Genomic DNA, 240 nt, shown 5'->3' with positions numbered 1-240 from the left:
GCGGCCGTTACTCCCCCAACGGCCGCTCCAACGGCCGCCCCAACGGCGGGGAGGGGGCGGGGCGGGGCTCGGCGCGGGCGGCGCAGGATGTGAGCTCAACGGCGCCGCCCCTTCCCCCGCCCGCCGCCCCGTGCCGGTTCCGCCGCCCGCGTCCCGCCTCGCTCCATCCCGCGGCCGGGTGCGGGTGCCGCGGCCGGTGAGCGCCGGGCCGGCGCGGAGGGCTGCGAGGGCAGGCGCTCC

This window comes from Rhea americana, unplaced genomic scaffold (genome assembly GCF_003343005.1).
Source record: "Rhea americana isolate MKP2758 unplaced genomic scaffold, rheAme1 scaffold_35, whole genome shotgun sequence".
NCBI classification, from domain to species: domain Eukaryota; kingdom Metazoa; phylum Chordata; class Aves; order Rheiformes; family Rheidae; genus Rhea; species Rhea americana.
This window is presented reverse-complemented; position numbering follows the sequence as displayed.